Source organism: Lonchura striata, chromosome 2 (genome assembly GCF_046129695.1).
Source record: "Lonchura striata isolate bLonStr1 chromosome 2, bLonStr1.mat, whole genome shotgun sequence".
NCBI classification, from domain to species: domain Eukaryota; kingdom Metazoa; phylum Chordata; class Aves; order Passeriformes; family Estrildidae; genus Lonchura; species Lonchura striata.
In genome coordinates, this window is record NC_134604.1 from 90,374,364 (window position 1) to 90,381,551 (window position 7,188).

The following is a 7,188-nucleotide window of genomic DNA, read 5'->3' on the forward strand; positions in this document are numbered from 1 at the left end:
TGATTTGTATAAATACATTAAGCAGCACATCAGTACTGTGTAATTTGTTGTGTATCGCGTGGATTCTCAATTATATTTCACTCATTCATAAAAAGAAAAACTAAAACCTTCATAATATGCTAGATGGCTTTCTTCAGTATTTTCTAAAGTGAAATAATGCTGCTGTTGTGAGTGACTCGTGCAGTGTAAGCAATTGAATCCATAGAGTAAGCAGATCAGAAATACCAGTCTTTCCTTACAGGTATGAATCTTAGTTACTTTTGACACTTCAGAGACCTTTATAAATTCTGTAATTTAGTTTGTGGTTGATAAGTATCAGACAGGAATCTTAGTAGATTATCTTTTGATAAACCTGCAGTTTTAATGATTAAAACCAGATTTTAATTTAACATAACTAGATTTATTTAATAAGAAATTTTGCTAGATTGATTTCAGAATTTTCTTAGAGTTTGTTTGCTCTTTTCCTGTTTTTAAGTAACATTTAGTATTTTATTCTGCTTTGTATAGTGTAACTTTGGATGGTAATATCTTTTCAAATGTAAATAAAAGCATTTCTTAAAATGTCTGGCAATAGTAATCTGTAACATAATTTTTTTTATTGCTTCTGCTGTTTTTTTTTTTAATTTGCAATACAGTCTTCACAGTACACACATTTCTTTTCTGAGTATAAGTATATTTTTTGTCTGCCACAGTTCAGCATTTAGAAGTTCTTAAAAATTGGAAATGGGATATTTTAAAAATTGAAATTAGTCTTTCACTGGTTATTTGTACTGTAAGTACTGAAAATCTGTATTTGTAAAATTGGTAATGCAGTTAAAGCTTAAAGATCGGCTGTATTTCAGTCTTTGACTAACACTGACACAAGTATAAAACTTCAGAGAGTTTTTATTTCTCATTTATTGTGTTTTTGGTTGGTTGGTTTTGGTTTAATGATTTTTGTTTGGTTAGTTGGGGCTTTGCTTTTTTTGGTTTTTGGTTTTTTGTTTTGTTTTGTTTTGTTTTGTTTTTTGAGGGGGGAGGTGTTTTTGTTGTTATTTTTCACCAGAAGTCTTTGAACTGGTCTTTGAAATTTTGAAATTGAATTCTATCCGCAAATATTTTTCTAGCAATTTGACTTAACACTTCTAACGAGCTTTTCTATGAAAGGAGTCTACACCAGATTTGGCACCAAGTATGTCTAGAAGAGAGTGCAAGCACTGTGCACTCTTTTGGCAGGAGACCAACTCTAGGTAGTTTATAAATAACAGTAATCACAGCTAAAGATTTTTCTGATAATCAGTTACATTTTGAAATAAGTATTTCTTAATCAGTAGTTTTGGATTTTTGTCAAATTTACCAGCAGTGCAAAAGCTTGCATATACCTTTGGCTGGAGACAAAATCCTGTTATTTAGGAAGAATATTCCCAGTCCTTATGTGCTTGCTCTACCATTTAAAAATACTACAAAAATCAATAGCCAAAAAAAAACTGTAGAAAGTTGCTAGCTTTCTTATCTTCACAAGAATGTTGTTTGTGCACTTAGTTTTCAGCCTTTGTTGCTATAGTTTAATCTACTAATCTTCCTTGGGATCCCAATTTAACAGTAGGTGGTAATCTTATAATGGCAAAGGTAATGCATTTAAAAGAGACACATAGAGTAAGGTGTAGCTTTTAATATTGGTCCCTTGTGGTTTATATACAGTGTTGTTTGCACACTAGAAAGTTGAATCACAGCTAATTTCAAGGTTTTTGTTAAAATGCAAAATAAAAGGGTTTTCCAATCTGTTAAATATTAATGCATTATATTGATTATCTAAGGATTAGACTAATCATTTTTATATTATGCAAATTTTTCAAGGCCAGGTTAGATGGGGCGTTGAGACACCTGATCTAGTGAGAGGCATCCCTGCCTTGAACATCTGCCTTTTGAGCCAGCCCACCCCAGCTGTCCACACCAGCCCTTGTCATGGCCTTGCTCAAACATCCCCATCCTGTTATCATTCCCCTGAGTGACCTTGGCAGTCTTTGTGGGGAAGGGGAATAGAGGAAGTCAGTTGCATTCCCTGCTGTCATTTGGGATTTGTTTTGGCTTTTGGAAATGATAGATTTATGTCAAGTTGGCCACACTTTGGGCATCTCTTTGTGTTGTCTTTCCCTTGCAGCTGGAATCCAGAATTTTCTGGGGATTCTTCTGCTTTTGTGGCATTTAGATACTATGGGTATCTAAATTTCTTCTTCTTTATCTTTCTTCCAGAAAACTGTCTACAAGAAGAGACATTTGAAAAAGTTAACTATACCTCTAGTTATTTCCTGCAGCTCCCTATTCTTTAAGGAATCATGGTGTACGTAATCTTAGTTTTCTGGTTTCCTGCAGAGGAATATGCTATTTTGAATATGCTATTTTAAATATACCAAACATCTCTGTCAAGAGGTGAATTAATATCCATCCAGGGAATATAATTTTATAACCATTTTTTGTGAGACAGTTTGAGGGGAAGCGAGAGACGTGGTGACTACTTGCCTTTAAAAGACAGGCAGGGACTCACACTGCCTGCGAGCTGATCAGACAGAACACAGAGGTTCACAAGGCTTCAGTCTGCCTTGTCTTGCTTGTGTGTAGGTCTCCAGATGTAATCAACTACCATCACTGGCATGAAACAAAGAAAATTTCTTGTAGTCACAACCTACTACTTTAAGGAAAGATAAAGAATTAACACACAATTTTGTCTTGTTGGTTTTTTGTGAACAGCTGTGAGAGTCCTCTTGTTGAGAAAGTCAACAAGAATATTGCATCTCTTCATGTTGAGGCAGTTTTCATACCAGAAAAGACTACCAAATATGATGAAAAATAATTTCCTTTTTTTTTTTTTTTTTCTTACAGGCCTACTTACTGTAGAATTTTAATCACTCTTGCTGTTTATAAAAGGTTTCCTATTGATAAATCTTTCAGACCTCATCTACAAAGCCTAGATTTAGCAAATCTGTAGGAAAGATTGTTCCCTGAACACAGGGCAGTTCTATTTGCAAAAGCTAAATAAAGTAACCTAACATTACCCAACCTGTGCAGCTGTGCTCTGTTTGTTCATATTTGTGACTTTCACCAGCTGATAAAAGGTCTGAAAGTGGGATTTCACAGTTATTTTCCCATTCTCCTGAGCATGACTGGCTTGCATCTCATTCTAATGTTATATAGCTGAATTTGATATATATAATAGGAAAAGATTTCTTGTAGCAGATAAATTTACCTGGAAGGTGAATGTATGCTGAAGGCAACATATTTTGAAGAACTTCTATTCATGGTCAGCATTAATGTCTGAAATATATGATTTAACTTACCAGACCAGATTTAAAAGGAGCTGTAAGTAGAGCTCATAATTCAGAGCTGTTACACTGAATCCTTTAATTATATACTGAATTTTTCATCTAAAACTTATATGGCTTTGGAGATTGATGATCTGATAAAAAGCATTTATCTTCAGGATAGTGTATTTAAATGTAGTACAGAAAGTTGGAAATTTTGATCTATGAAACAATTTGGTAATCTTCCACTTTCCAAATGGTTAAAGGACTTCAGTGGCAGAGCAGTGACCCCTTGTGTTCCTCTGAATGATGTAATGCTTACACATTTTTAAAACTCACAGAAATTATTGTAAAAGCAGTAGTGCTGTGCAGCATTGAGATCCTGCCTTTTGCACACCACTGAAGAACACTGTGATGGGCAAAGGCACCTTTATGTGTCATACTGACTCCTGTAGTGTGTTGTGTCAAAACCACTGCTATCCATCTTGTCTTTTGGGCTGATGAAACCCTTGAATGCCATCTTCTGACCATGGCTAGGAATATCCTTGTTTATTAGACTTCTGTTTTTTACTTAAGTTTGAAAGCAAGTGTATCAATGACTCCCTTATTACTACTAGAAGAGATAACTTTGAACAAAATCATTTTTTGTTTACTTGCTTGTAGGTACTTTTTTTTTTGAGTCATCCTAAGTTGAAATGTAATAAGACGTAACAAGACATTTGCTCACTAAAGTCACACTGAGAGAATTAAGAAGAAAAGAGATCTGAGAAGCCACTTATATTTTTTCCCAGAAACCAGTTCTCTTTGTGGCCATTACTCAAGCATATTTAGACTGGAGCCAAGGAATATTTCCCTGAATATAACATGTCTCTCTGATCACTGCAGCTTAATAGTAAGTAATTGCTCTGATAGATGTACCCAAGCTAGGGCTACAAATTCAGTGGCTGGGATACTGCTAACAATAGTCGAAAAGTCAGCATAAAAAACATTCCTACTAATAAGTTTACTTTAAGATCATCTTCAGGTTCATAAAATGGAATCCTTAGTACAGTTAATTATGTCTATCCTTAGTACAGTAAAAATAATCAATCCAGCCTCAGGGGAAAAAAGTATCATACGGTAGGGTTTCAAACAGGAGCATAATATCCCACCCACACATTGGCTTTTTGGAAAAGTAGTAGGCTTTTGAAGAAGGTTGGAGATAACTAGTGTTGCCAGACTGGTTTTTTGCTTCAGAAGAAGCAATATTCTAGTGTGTGAATTCAAGAGTTATTTATATAAGAAATGCAATTAAACATAATTTCTCGGTTCATGATCCTTTGAAGCCACAAAGTAGCAGTTGGATGTCTGCTTGATTTGTCCTCCCTGCTGAAGTGTGAGGAGGATTTTTTTTCACAGTAGTCTTGCACACCAAGGCTGAATTTCATAAGCAGATGCTGAACTCTCTTTCCTTCCTAATTCAGTTGTCTTTCTACTAATCGGTCTTCAGCACTGCCTCCTCCTGATTTTTTGTTTACTTCTATGTGGTAGATTAAGTTGAAAAATAATTCCTGAATTGTCTTGCTATACTAACTTGAATCCTTATAGAAGCCTGTTATTATAGCAGCCTCAATTATTAAAAACAAAAAACTTTTAAAATAAAATGAGATGCCTGTGCATGCCCTGTGTAACAGCTAATCACTGATGCCTTCTGCAGCAGTGCATAGAAAGGTTTCTTGCCATTCTTCCCTAAGTATTCAAACAGTCTAGTTTCACAGAACAGTGGCAAAAAGGAATCAACATTTTTCTCGCTCGAAGAGTAGTTGAAAGTGATAAATAAATGCCTGAGGTAACAGGGGCTATGCATTATAAATCATAACACAATAAATAATCAAAAATGCTTATTTGGATGTGGGGATAGAATATATATGCAATATTATGCATCTAGAACTAGATATAGCCTGAGACAGTCTATTCTTGCCCTGTTTATATTAATTTATTTAGTGAAATGTGCACTTGGAAGCCTCTCCCATATATAATGAGGGCATGGGCTCAATTTTCTTTTTATTATCAAGACAAGTATAGAGCTTGCTTGCAGAAGAGTGACTTCTGCATATAGCTGCATATAGGAATCGTACCTCTGGGTAATGATTTTCACCTGCAACTGCAAGAATATTTCTCTTAATTGCACGTTCCCTAATAAAAAGCAGGATTGCTGAACTGTCTGAAGCTTAGAGTTTGACAGGGAGAAATGGAACTGGCATGCCTTTTCAGCTCATAATCCAACCCATACTGCTGGGCATTTATGCACATTATTCTTTGTTCATGAATAATATGAATATTATTAATTATCCCAAATTATAACATACAAAGGCATTCAGCTGTTGTTGCTTTATACTGCAAAGCTGGCACCTACCCTTTTCAATGCAGTTTACTCTCTTCCTTTTATTTATGTCATCAGTCAGATATGGAACACTATGTAGAGGACAGTCCCTGATTGCAACCCGAAATCAGAGAAAGTCTGCAAAGCCCAGCAAGCTTCTCTAAGGAAAAAACTGGGACACCATTGGTCAGGCTAGGAAGCTGGGATTAGGTGAGGAAAGTCTTATAAGGAAGTAAGTAGTTCAGTCTGGGGGAAATCCAACTTGGTGCTCTGGTTTTTTTTACAGAAGCCTGCAGTTCTTCTGGTGGTCCCACCTGTGCAGCCTATGACTGCATGAACACAATTATCCTGTCATGAAGTGAAAGCATCCAGTTAAGATTTCTGGCAATGTTGTTAAGTACTGCTAATTTAGAAATGCAGAATGAAGACATGCTAATGAGAGTACTGTTACTGTGACATTACTCACTAGTCTCACAGTCTGTAAAGTTCTCAGTACACAGAAAAAAACTTACAGATTGTCTGAGGAATTGCAAGGGGCTTAGCATTTTTGCATTACCTTCAAGTGAAATACTGAATACAAATTCTCTTGACAAAATGGTTTCTGCTTCAAGTTTCCTGAGTGATGCAGAGAAGCAGTATCCTACAAGAATACAAAGATTGCTCCATATATGTTACCAAGACACTCCCCTACCACAGGAATGTGCCTGCCAGCCCTTGGCTAACCCATTTAATTACAGATTTATAAGGCAATGTGCTATTTAATCAAAGAAATGGCTAATACAACTGTGTTTGACCTCTTTCTTTTATTAGTATATTTTATATTCATATTTTACAATATAATAAGTTATATATACAGCATTAAACAAAGTTATTAGAAAGTAAGCTTTGTCAAGACCTACAGAATTCTTTTTTCAATCCTGTATGTCCCTTGTATATCAATAAAATACTGTATACCAAATAAAATAATGTTAAATAGTCTGTGTTTGCATTGGCACCATCAGTTTCAAAACCCTAACTTTTCACGGCCCAATAAACATAAAAATATGAAGATTCCTTTATCTTCTTTGTCTTCTTTTTAACAAATATGTGATGTGTTGTTTTAAATGGCATATAAAACATAGGAGGCAGTCCACTGAATAACACTGTAGTTACACACTGGCACAAGAAAAATTGAATCTTGATGCTTCTTTCTTTTCTTTTCTTTCCATTTTGTTGTTTTTTGTTTTTTTTTTTTTTTTTTCTAGTAGCAGTAGTAAAACCTGCAAATTCATGGTCTTGAAAATAATGTTGAATATTGCTGAGCTGTAAGCAGATCTAGAAATCTTATTGAAGCCTGTTGATGAAATCTGTATGAATTTGTCATTCCTTTCAAGAATTTCACACCTAAATTCCATCAGGTATCCATCAGGTAGTTAAAATTCAAATAAATGCAGCTTGCTGCATCACTGAAAGAAGAGTTAAAATCTGATGAAATTTGGCATATGCAGATTAATTAAGAGTGTCTTATGTTGCAAAAGAAAGGGTGGAAAAAAATAATGAGAGGGATAG